The sequence below is a fragment of the Hyperoodon ampullatus genome, assembly GCF_949752795.1.
Source record: "Hyperoodon ampullatus genome assembly, chromosome: 3".
Taxonomy (NCBI): Eukaryota; Metazoa; Chordata; class Mammalia; order Artiodactyla; family Ziphiidae; genus Hyperoodon; species Hyperoodon ampullatus.
In genome coordinates, this window is record NC_136916.1 from 2,970,349 (window position 1) to 2,983,372 (window position 13,024).

The 13,024-nt window shown below is 38.5% G+C and overlaps 1 protein-coding gene across 1 annotated transcript in view; it reads right to left on the reverse strand.

The window, feature by feature from the left end:
• The window catches only part of ZNF438 (zinc finger protein 438), a 166,929-nt gene that overhangs the window by 115,684 nt on the left and 38,221 nt on the right, over nucleotides 1-13,024 (reverse strand). The window lies entirely within an intron of this gene.

The window sequence follows — 13,024 nt, forward strand, 5'->3', positions numbered from 1 at the left end:
TGTTTCACTTATGTTCATGAAGGATATTTGTTTATAGTTTTCTTGTAATGTCTTCACCTAGTTTTGATGTTAGCATAATGCTAGTGTCCTAAAATGAGTTGGGAAGAGTTTCCTTTTCCTCTATTTTCTGAATTATTTCTCCTTCAAATGTTTGATAGAATTCATCAGTTAAAATGTGTATGGGCCTGGAGTTCTTTTGGTTTTAGTTTGGTTTGTTTGTGTGGGAAGGTTTTTAACCAGTAATATAACTTCTTTAATAGATATGGTGCTACTCTAATTTCATCCTTCTTCTGAAGTCAATTTCATTACATAAATTGTGCCTTCCAAGGAATGTATCCATTTCATCAAAGTTGTCAAACTTATGTCCAAAAGATGTAATATTCTTTCTATATGCTTCTGATTTCTGTAGAATCTGTAGTGATGTCCCCTCTTTCAATTTTGACATTATACTTAGTAACATGTGTTTCCTCTTTATTTTTCTTGATTAGGATAGCTAGAGGTTTAATCGTTTTTTCAACAACCCTGCTTTTGGTTTCCTTGTTTATCTGTTGTTTATCTGTTTTCTATTTCATCAATTTCTGTTCTTTTGTTTACCATTTCCTTCCTTCTACTTACTTTCGTTTTAATTTGATCTTTTTCTGCCTTCTTAAGGTGGACACTTAGATCATTCAAAGATTTGCCTAAGCACTGCTTCACATATATCCCAGAAATTTTGATGTTTTTATTGTGATTCACTTCAAAACATCTTTTAATCACCCCTCCTTTTTTTTTGACCAATGTGCTAGTTAGAAGTATGTGGTGTAATTACAAATGTTGAGGATTTTCCAGATATCTTTCTGGTATTGATTTCTAGCTTAATTATATTGTGGTCATAGGATACACTCTGCATAATTTCCATCATTTTAAACTTAATGAGACTTGTTTTATATATTAGAAGATGGAGGGACTATCTTGGTGGATATTCCATGTGAACTTGAAAAGAATGCATATTCTGCTACTGGTGAGTGGAATGTTCTATAAATGTCAGTGAAGTCAAGTTGGTTTACAGTGTTGTTAAGCGCATCTATATCCTCCCTGATCATGTTTCAACTTTTTCCATCAATTACTGATATGGGTATTAAAATCTCCAACTACAATTGAAGATTTGTCAGTTTCTTCTTTTTTCAGTGCTCTCAGTTTCTGCTTTGTGTATTTTTACAATGTAGTATTGTTTTCATTTAAATTTAAGGTTATTATTTCTTCTTGACAAATTGACCCATTTATCATTGTTACGAAGTATCCCTCTTTAACCTTCTTAATATCACTTGTTATGAAGCCCACTTTGATATTACTATAGCCACTCCAGTTTTCTCATACTTTGTTTCTAACCTATTTTGAAGGTTATCTTGGTTTTTTTATCCAATTTGACAATCTTTGCCTTCTGATTAGAGTAGATCATTTACGTTTAATGTGATTACTGATATGGTTGAATGTTGTTCTGCCATATTGTTACAAGTTTCCTATTTGTCCCATCTAGTTTTGGTCCTTCTCCCCTTTGTTCCTGTCTTATTTTGGATTAGTTTTTAGGATTTCACTTCATATCCACCATTGGTTTCTTATTAGTTAAAACTCTTTTTTAGCTATTTTAGTGAATACTCTCTTTAGGTTAAGACAACCTACCTTCAAAAAATATTATACCACTTCATGTATAAGACCCTTATGATATGCTTCCTTTCCCCATCCCATTCTTTGAGCCATTGATGTCGTACGTTTTACTTTTACATATGTTATCAATCTCACTAGATAAACACTGTCATTATTTTTTATTTAAAGAGACATTTATGTTTTAAAGAAACTGAAACAGGGAGAAAAAATTTTTTTGTTTATCAACATATGAACCACTTCTAGCGTTATCCCTTTGTATAGTCCAATTTCCACCTGGTATCATTTTCCTTTTGCCTAATAAACTTCCTTCAATATTTCTTGTAATGTATGTCTGCTGGTCATGAGTTGTCTCAGTTTCTGTCTAAAAAAGTTCTTATTTGGCCCTTATTTTTTTTCTCCTTTCTTTTGTATTTTTACTGGCTGTAAAATCCTAGGTTGACAATTTTTCTAGCACTTGAAAATTGCTATTAAATTGCATTCTGGTTTGAGCAGTTTCTGATGACAAGTCTGCTGCCATTCTTGACTTTATTCCTTTGTATGTAATATCTTTTTATTCCTTCTGCCTGCTTTTAACATTTTTCTCTTTATCACTAATTTTCAGCAATTTTCTTGATGTACCGTGTGTGTGTGTGTGTGTGTGTGTGTGTGTGTGTGTGTGTGCTGTTTATCTTGCCTGGGCTCTGTTGATTTTCTTGGATCAATGGGTTTATATTTTCTTTATATTTGGGGAAATTTCAGCCATTATTTTTTTCTCTTTCACCCTCCATCTAAAATCTGAGACTACAATTACACTTATGCCCATGGTTATCATACTAAAGGAAACCAAGTTGCTTTTCATCTTTTTCAACCTTTTTTCTCTCTATGCTTTTGGTTAAATTCTCACTATGTTTTCAAGTTCACTGACCTTTTCTCCTGAAAGATCTAATCTGCACTTAATCCCATCTAGTAAAATTTTCATTTCAGTTACTATATTTTTTTTATCTCTGGCTGTTCCAATATTTTCTTTTTTCTATCTTCTATTTCATTTCTCATTATGTGTATGTACATGAGCCATATTTACAACAGCTGTTTTAAAGTTCCTATCTGCTAGTTCTATCATCTCTGTCATTTCAGGGTCTATTTCTATCGGCTCCTGGTTATGGGGTTTTTCTCCTGCTCCTTTCTTTATCTAGTGATGTTTGACTGGATGCAATTCACTGTGAATTTTAAGTGGCTGAATGCTGCATTTCTTGTATTTGTTTAAAGAGCGTTGAATTTCTAGCAGACTTGTTATTGTGGATTAATATGATGCTTTTGAGGCTAAGTTTTAAGCTCTTTTACGGCTTGTATAGAGGAACCTTTACTCTAGGGCTCAATCTTACAGTGACCTGGTAATTTTTCATTTCTCATGAGATGTCCTTCCAGCTTTTGGGGGTTTCATCCTGTGCATGCATGATTTGGTGTTCAGCAGATCCTCAGGAGCACCGCTACGTAGATTTCAGAAATTCTTTCTCTGTCCAACACCCACCTCTCTAGGAAGGTGAGATTTCAAATGAATCTGGCTTTTCTATCCTGTCTCCTTGCTACTTCCTTCCCTGCTCCATAGTAAGAGTCAGGTACTTCACTTTTAAATTTGGTTACTGAACTTTAAACGCTGAAAGGAGAACTGATCTCCCTCTGAGAAACCTACTGAGCATACCTTCCTAGGAGCAGGGGAGGCAGGATGAAAGGTATTTATTTAGATTCTTTTTTCTTTAGGAATTGAATACAAAAAAACTTACAAAAATTGAAAAAATAGAAAAAAGTATTTACTTCATTACCCTTATTCTTAAAAACACTTGTGCTTTATTATTTGTGTTGGCAGATACCTAAGTAAAGGCTTAAAATGAAGCCCCTCTAAACCATTACATAGCTTATACATTTATGGAGAAAAAAAAAAAAAAGAGCAGATGTTTTAGGGGAGGTTGAAGAGATAAGTCGGTGGTAGGAAGCAAATGTTTCCTCCAAGGCTAGGCCTGTCAGGAACTAAGTTGGAGTATATAGTTATCTGACAGTTGTAATAACATTAATAATCACAAACTATATCTAGAAAATTATGCAGGTTCACTATTGAAAACTGGAAAAGGCCAAATATATAAAGATGAAAGTATGCCATCTATAAATCTATCACTTAGAAGATAACAACTGTTAATATTTGGCATGTGTTCTCACAGAGTTTTGCTAAGCATATACATGCATACGTATATACACATTGGGTGGGCCAAAAGGTTCATTCATTTTTTTCCGTAAGATGGCTCTGGTAGTACTCACTTGTCTTTAACTTCATTGGAAACAATTTTGTTAGACTGTATGTGACAGCTGTCATACCAGAGTGCATTTAAAAAAAGACTCATCAAAATTGGTGAATTTTTGTGTAGCCATTTTGGTATCGAAGACGGAAAGAAAAAAAGCAACATTTTCGGCATAATATGCTTTATTATTTCAAGAAAGGTAAAAACGCAACTGAAACGCACAAAAAGATTTGTGTAGTGTATGGAAAAGGTCCTGTGACTGATCAAACGTGTCAAAAGTGGTTTGCGAAGTTTTGTGCTGGAGACTTCTCATTAGATGATGCTCCATGGTCGGGTAGACCAGTTGAAGTTGATAGCGATCAAATTGAGACATTAACTAAGAACAATCAACGTTATACCCTGTGGGAGATAGCTGACATACTCTAAATATCCAAATCAAGCTTGGAAAATCATTTTCACCAGCTTGGTTATGTGAAACGCTTTGATGTTTGGGTCTCACGTAAGCAAAAAAAACCTTCTTGACCATATTTCTGCACACAATTCTCTACGTTTTGAAACATAATGAAAACATTCCATTTTTAAAACAAATTGTGACGGGCAATGACAAGTGGATACTGTACAACAATGTGGAACAGAAGAGATCGTGGGGCAAGCGAAATGAACCACTACCAACTACACCAAAGGCCGGTCTTCAGCCCAAGAAGGTGATGTTGCCTATATGGTGGGATTGGAAGGGAGCTCTCTGTTATGAGCTCCTTCTAGAAAACCAAATGATTAATTCCAACAAGTACCGCTCCCAATTAGACCAACTGAAAGTGGCACTCGACGAAAAGCATCCAGAATTAGTCAACAGAAAACACATAATCTTCCATCAGGATAACACAAGACCACATGTTTTTTTGATGACCAGGCAAAAACTGTTACAGCTTGGCTGGGAAGTTCTGATTCATCCACCCTATCACCAGACATTGAACCTTCAGATTTCCATTTATTTCGGTCTTTACAAAATTCTCTTAATGGAAAAAATTTCAATTCTCTGGAATACTATAAAAGGCACATGGAACAGTTCTTTGCTCAAAAAGATAGAAAGTTTTGGGAAGATGGAATTATGAAGTTGCCTGAAAAATGGCAGAAGGTAGCGGAACAAAAGGGTGAATATGTTGTTCAATAAAGTTCTTGGTAAAAATGAAAAATGTGTCTTTTCTTTTTACTTAAAAAACTGAAGGCACTTTTTGGCCCACCCAATATATACCTCACAGGATTGCTGTGAGGACTAAATTAGCTAAAATATATAAAGCACTTAGAACACAGTAAGCTATGTACGTGTTTACTATCGTTATTAAGAGGAAAACCGAGTAAATAAAGAGGCTCTGAGTGGACCTGAGACCATTTCAAGACCTGAACTTTCCAACATCATCTGTATGTAGCTCAAATACCTCTTTCATTTGACAGAGAGAAGTGTACTACATTTGAGAACTGCTTTTCCCTTTATTATTTCAATCCTGGCTTTAAAGGAGTGTAGATAAGTTAGTCAGTCTTCTGCCAAGGCCAGGTGCAAAAATTAGTCTAACTGCCTCAGTGCCAGAGACTGAGAACCATGACACATGTGCCATGATCATGTCACCTTCACCATCAAGAAGGTACCACTGGCCATCTCTCCTCCTAGGAGGATCCCTGGCTCAATTCAAAACAGGAATAACAACACAGGACATAATCCAAATGGTATGTTTTAGGTCAGCGCAGCAGTTTTGTGTGAGGTCAAAATGGTAATCAAGAAGAAGGAGTCAAATATTTGAAGAGATTATAGTTGAAAACGTCCCTAATATGGGAAAGGAAATAGTCAGTCAAGTCCAGGAAGCGCAGAGAGTCCCATATAGGATAAATCCAAGGAGAAACATGCTGAGACACATATTAATCAAAAACTAAATACAAAGAAAAAATATTAAAAGCAGCAAGGGAAAAGCAACAAATAACATACAAGGGAATCCCCATAAGGTTAACAGCTGATTTCTCAGCAGAAACTCTGCAAGCCAGAGGGAGTGGCAGGACATATTTAAAGTGATGAAAGAGAAAAACCTACAACCAAGATTACTCTACCCAGCAAGGATCTCATTCAGATTTGATGGAGAAATAAAAACCTTTACAGATAAGCAAAAGCTAAGAGAAGTCAGCACCACCAAACCAGCTTTACAACAAATCCTAAAGGAACTTCCCTAGGCAGGAAACCCAGAGAAGGAAAAGACCTACAATAACAACCCCAAACAATTAAGAAAATGGGAATAGGAACACACATATCAATAACTACCTTAAAAGTAAATGGATTAAATGCTCCAACCAAAAGACATAGACTGGCTGAATGGATACAAAATCAAGACCCATATATATACTGTCTACAAGAGACCCACTTCAGACCTAGAGACACATACAGACTGAAAGTGAGGGGATGGAAAAAGATATTCCATGCAAATGGAAATCAAAAGAAAGCTGGAGTAGCAATTCTCATATCAGACAAAATAGACTTTAAAATAAAGACTATTACAAGAGACAAAGAAGGACACTACATAATGATCAAGGGATCAATCCAAGAAGAATATATAACAATTGTAAATATTTATGCACCCAACATAGGAGCACCTCAGTACTTAAGGCAAATGCTAACAGCCATAAAGGGGGAAATCGACAGTAACACAATCATAGTAGGGGACTTTAACACCCCACTTTCACCAATGGACAGATCATCCAAAATGAAAATAAATAAGGAAACACAAGCTTTAAATGATACATTAAACAAGATGGACTTAATTGATATTTATAGGACATTTCATCCAAAAACAACAGATTATACTTTCTTCTCAAGTGCTCATGGAACATTCTCCAGGATAGATCATATCCTGGGTCACAAATCAAGCACTGGTAAATTTAAGAAAATTGAAATCGTATCAAGTACCTTTTCTGACCACAACACTATGAGACTAGATATTAATTACAGGAAAATATCTGTTAAAAAAATGTAAAAAATACAAACACATGGAGGCAAAACAATACTTAATAACAAAGAGATCACTGAAGAAATCAAAGAGGAAGTCAAAAAATACCTAGAAACAAATGACAATGAAAACATGATGACCCAAAACCTATGGGATGCAGCAAAAGCAGTTCTAAGAGGGAAGTTTATCGCAATACAATCCTACCTCAAGAAACAAGAAACATCTCAAATAAACAACCTAAACTTACACCTAAAGCAATTAGAGAAAGAAGAACAAAAAAACGTCAAAGTTAGCAGAAGAAAACAAATCATAAAGATCAGATCAGAAATGAATGAAAAAGAAATGAAGGGAACGATATCAAAGATCAATAAAACTAAAAGCTGGTTCTTTGAGAAGATAAACAAAACTGATAAACCATTAGCCAGATTCATCAAGAAAAAAAGGGAGAAGACTCAAATCAATAGAATTAGAAATGAAAAAGGAGAAGTAACAACTGACACTGCAGAAACACAAAGGATCTACAAACAATAAATGCTGGAGAGGGTGTGGAGAAAAGGGAGCCCTCTTGCACTGTTGGTGGGAATGTAAATTGATAAAGTCACTATGGAGAACAGTATGGAGGTTCCTTAAAAAACTAAAAATAGAACTACCATATGACCCAGCAATCCCACTACTGGGCATATACCCTGAGAAAACCATAATTCAAGAAGAGTCACGTACCACAATATTCATTGCAGCTCTATTTACAACAGCCAGGACATGGAAGCAACCTAAGTGTCCATCGACAGATGAATGGATAAAGATGTGGCACATATATACAATGGAATATTACTCAGCCATAAAAAGAAATGAAATTGAGTTATTTGTAGTGAGGTGGATGGACCTAGAGTCTGTCATACAGAGTGAAGTAAGTCAGAAAGAGAAAAACAAATACCATATGCTAACACATATATATGGAATCTAAAAAAAAAAAAAAGGGTTCTGAAGAACCTAGGGGCAGGACGGGAATAAAGACGCAGACATAGAGAATGGACTTGAGGATACGGGGAGGGGGAAGGGTAAGCTGGGACGAAGTGAGAGAGTGGCATGGACATATATACACTACCAAACGTAAAATAGATAGCTAGTGGGAAGCAGCCACATGGCACAGGGAGATCAGCTCGGTGCTTTGTGACCACCTAGAGGGGTGGGATAGGGAGGTGGGGAGGGAGACTCAAGAGGGAGGGGATATGGGGATAGATGCATACGTATAGTTGATTCACTTTTTGATACAGCAGAAACTAACACACCATTGTAGAGCAATTATACTCCAATAAAGATGCTAAAAAAAAATAATATCCGTAAAAAAAGAGAGAGAGAGAAGAAGAAGGAGTCAAATCTAAAAGACAGAGGTAGCTCTAATGGGAAAGAGGGGAGCAAAGTCAGAAGCCTGGAGAAGACAGAGAAACCAGAGAGATTCTAGGTGAAAACGTGTTACAGAGTTCAGCCCTTCCTTAGAGGCAGAGCGGTGTCTTCATTAGAAGGCTGATTTCACATGGTGCGCCAGCATGCACGGCGGCGGGCCGGACCGGACCCTGGCGCTACAGGCAGCTGTGTCAGGCTGCAGGCGATCTTTAAATGTGTCATCCTATTATTTAGGCGCTAGTTACCAGAGCAATCAAATATAAAGTACTTCAGTATCACAGAGTGCCTGAAAATCATTCCTTCCTATACCACTAATTCCAAGTTCCACAGTTCAGTGGTTATAAGAAACTGGAATTTGCATTAATAGACTTTCTGGGGTCTAACTAAAAGTGCTTATAACTTAAAGTTGTCTATTATTTAAATCCTATTTTTGTCTTTCCAAGAGAAGAGAAGGGAATGGCTGGGTCACCCTCAATGACACGGTGAAGCACAGTCACTCCTTCTCAAAGAGCTTCTGGCCTAAGAGTAGGATGAACTTTCCATTTCTAGCAAACTCTGACCGAAGGCCATTTCCAAATACCATGCTCTTTACTTCTGAGACTCAGTACACTTTTGTTTAATAACTAAAATCTATTACAGAATTTGTGTATGTGTGTATTATTTATTTCAGACCTAATATCAATCTAAATAAATTTTAAATTAAAAAATGAAAGAAAGAAAAATGCCTCCAAGGAAATGCCGTAGATGAGGACTTGGCCCACCTGAGTACCTTGATAGGAGCTCTTCTTTCACCTCAAATACTGGGAACTTCTCCTAGAAGTTCACCTTTATAATTTATGGATGAAAGCTTCCCAACACAAAGACAGGAGGAGTCGTCTGAAAAAAGAAGATTCTGAAAACTGATATAATCTCAGAGCTGGGGAGACCAACTCTGGGGAGAAAAATCACTCTCCCCTCCCCCACTCTAGCACATCTTCCTCTGCAACATCCCAGGAGGTTGATCAGCCTCAAGTTGACACCGTCAGTGACAAAGAACCCACTGTCCTCTGCAGCAGCCCGGTCTATTTATATGCAGATGTCACCGTTACCACTTACTCCTCTACTGCTTATTGAATGTTCTCTCTCCTCAGAATCCTCTCTCTGTAACTCCTGCCCATCAAGTCTAGCAACGTCTTTCTGCAGCTCTACATCTCCAGTCCCTCTTACGCTCAAGAGCAATTCAAATTACAGAAACTCGGAACAACAAAACTGCAAAACTTCTAGTGTGACCTCTGACCTCTCCCCCTACATGTGCTACAGAGCCTTAGAAATGTACTTTTCTCTCTAAGTCTACCTCCACTGGCACCAGGCTAGAAGTTGAAGTGGTCAGGATGAGGGTATAGGGTAGGGGGTAGGAGGGATTTAGCCAATTCCGAAGGGACGTGGAGAATTTAAGGCACAGCAAGAAAGCAACTGTGGCTACAGAGCCCCATGAGCACACAGAGAACAGCAGGAGAAAAGGCAGCAGGGAGAACCTGCAGGGCCTGGGAGAACGGGGTGAGAAGTTTACCCTGAGTGTAACGGGTAGACACTGCAGGGCTGTGAACAGGGGAGGGACAGGAATTGTTGAACATTAAAACTCAAACAAACGAAACAAAACAAAACAAAACCCACTTTCGCTGCTATATGGAGCACGGACTAGAGATAAGGAAGGCCACCGAGGAGACTATTACTGTCATCTGGGTAACTTACAATGGTGATTATAAGTTACATTATATAATTATACTAGAGTAGCAGTGGGGGCAATGGCAGCAAAGGCATGTATTTTGAAAGGAAGACATCTAAGCCCCCCGATAGACTGGATGTGGGTTAAGAAGCAAAGAGAAAAATCAAAGACGACTTCTAGGTTTTGGCCCGAGCAACTCAGCGGACCACTGAGTAAGCTGGAGGAGGATGCAGGGGCGTGTCTGGGGAAGAGAGTCCAGGCGTCCCGCTGCACATACGTAAGTCTGAAATGCTTATTGGGCTTCTGAATAGAGACGTTGGATAGGCAGACGGATAGGAGCCTGGAGCTCATGGGAGAGATCAAGGCAAAGAAATAAACTGGGGGGACGCACGGTATTTAAAGTGAGGGATGCATGAGATCACAGAGAGAATAAGCAGCGAAGGCAAACAAGGACTGAGCCCTGAAGGACACCAGCTGCCAGAGACCACGAAGAAGAGGAGACCGAAGAGGAGAGTTTGTAATCTTGTGTGCATTTTATGCTTTCAAGTATAAGAAGGACTGGAGATTTAGGGCCACAGAAAGACATGGCTAGAACTGACGGGGAAAAGCTTCAGAGAGTGCGGTTTCTGCCCACTGTAACAAGCACTATGATGTGTAAGTTGGCAACATTCTCATTCTTCCTCAAAAAGCAACTGGGAGTATTTTATATCTACAAACGACAAAATCCACAGCCAGCCATCATAATCTTCTTCAAAGACCACCTTTCAAAGTCACGTGCAACTCTCCTTCTGCCTCCTGGCCAGCTGACGGAGTCTGGAGAGCTCCGTTTCACATGCCAGCTGCTCAATTACCCCATCCCTGGCCTCTGGCATGGGTCCTGGCTTCTGAATCCAAGTTCTCACCCCCACTAACAACGTTCAGTTGCCCAGCGCTGACCAGGAGGCACACTGAGATCATGCTCCCCAGAGCTGCCAAGAGTTCTTGGCATCTGATCAATGAAGCACACAATGAGTGACTGTTCGGCAATTCATCAGGTGACAGAGGACAACTGACATGCTTGGGAACCAGAGGAAGAGCCAGGGCAAGGCTGGAACGGGCAGCAGGAGACTCCACTCCAGGCCCCTCACCCCGGGGGGGAGTCCGCTCTGGGTCACCCGGTGTGATCAGACATCCTCTTACCCAGAAGGGTTGCTGTAATCTGGAGTTTACCGTGTGTCTGCAGACGCAGGATTCCCTGGAAGCTGGTAATATTAGGAACTAAACTGTAGGTACTGCACACGGTGGCGATCGGCTGTTTCTGCCACACCTTCGGGGTTGCCCTGGAGACATCTGTTACCCTCCAGCCTCATCTATGATGGGAGTTCCAAACTCGCTCATAGGTATTTGTGAAGGAGATCACTGTAAATAAAGTGCCCGGTACATAGCAAGCGCTCAGTGCCCATGAGCTACCCCCATTTATACTTTAGGTGACCATAAAGTGACAGCCAGCCAGCGGAGTGGTAAAGCGTGTCTCCAGAAACAACACTTGCAGGGCTCTTCGAGCACAGAAGAAGAATAAAAAGCTTTTTTGCTTGATTTTATGTGTGGACTATAATTTGATCGATGGAATTTCAACTTGTCCTGAAAAAATGCTCCTCCCTTTTTCTAAACTTTCCTACCAAGGTTGGCACAGTTACGCTACATCACTAAGAAGTAAAGATATCAATCTCATGCCAATAGAATTTACAACACCAATTCTGAACAAATATCATCAAGCAAAACAGAACTCTCCAAGCCTAACAATTATCCTGCAAAAGTCATTCAGGCCTGGGTCTGCTGTTGTAAATGTCTATATCCTTTAAGTAGAATATACTTCTATTTCCCTTTATGAAATTTAAGTTTAACTAAAATCACTAAAGTTGGCAACAGCAGCAGGAGACCATTTATAAGGCCAGCAGGGCTATTTTACTTTTATTAATGACAAGTTATGTAATAGTTCAGCAAACTACAGAGCTCCCTTCTTATAGTCTTTTAATATTTATAGAAATATAAAAGAGTTATACTGCCAGAGTCCATTTTGGAAACTGACAATTTCAATTATCTGACAGCAATCAATTATTTCAGCTCAACTACAGAAATGGCTCGTTAACGATAGGTCAGCTGAGTCCAGCACCTGACCTAGAAGCTCAAGTAGATGTGACTGAACAAAACCACCCTAAAAGGGTCTCAACTCCAAACCACTGAGTCACATCACTGGCCTTTTTGCCTGTAACAGTACATCAAAGAAAAGAAAAGAAAAAGAAAAAAGCAGTACACTGGGAACCATGGAAAGGGCCTGCTTATGTTAACAGAAAGAGCAGTACTAAACCACCAAAGAACACACAAGTACCTTACAGGAATCAAAGAGCAAGTCTGTAACCAAGGTCAAGGAGATGTTCATGGACACCAGGCCAATGTCAAGAAAATGAAATCCCACGCCTCCCATGAACTGAAAAATGAAACCTATCGTCACATATTTCCCTGCATCTCTAATGCACGGAATCTGGGTTTTTCTAAAGGTAATTAAGTATTTTGATTTTTCAAACTATTACACAGAAAAGCTACTTCCAAACTACAATTTTCAAATAAATCTCGATTTTTTTTGGCTTTAAAGAAAAATTTCTATTTTGGAATAATTTTAGATTTACAGAAGAGTTGCAAAGATATTACCGAGTTCCTGTGTCCCTTTCACCAAATTCCACCTGAAGTTAACATCTTACACTACCATGGTCCATTTGTCAATACTGAGAAACTGACATTGGTACATCTACTATTAACTAAGCTAGAGACTTTATTTGGATTTCACCTGTTTTTCAGTGGTGTCTTTTTTCAGTTCTAAGATACAATCCAGGATACCATCTTGCATTTAACGATTTTTTTTAGGGCTTTAAGTTTTGAAATATGCCTAACTTGTTTCTCCTACTGACAATGTTCTCTGTATAATTATTATACAAAATAAACCTAAGACTCCCTGGAAAATATGATTTATTGGATAC